Genomic DNA, 237 nt, shown 5'->3' on the forward strand with positions numbered 1-237 from the left:
CCTGAGAATACTTGGCGGGTTTTTTTCTTATGTCTTGTAATAGTCTAGGAGCCCCAGTCACAGATCAGGGCTCTGTACGTGTTGTGGAACAACAGGACCATTATCGGTGCACTAAAACCTACGGCCCTGCAGGAGATTCTGGGGTTAGGTCTTGTCCATTTGAGCATCATCATCATCAGTGATGTGGAAGGGGGAATGACCCTTCAGTGAACTCTGCAGATGATGCTAAATGAGGGG

The sequence above is a fragment of the Gopherus evgoodei genome, chromosome 22 (genome assembly GCF_007399415.2).
Source record: "Gopherus evgoodei ecotype Sinaloan lineage chromosome 22, rGopEvg1_v1.p, whole genome shotgun sequence".
Taxonomy (NCBI): domain Eukaryota; kingdom Metazoa; phylum Chordata; order Testudines; family Testudinidae; genus Gopherus; species Gopherus evgoodei.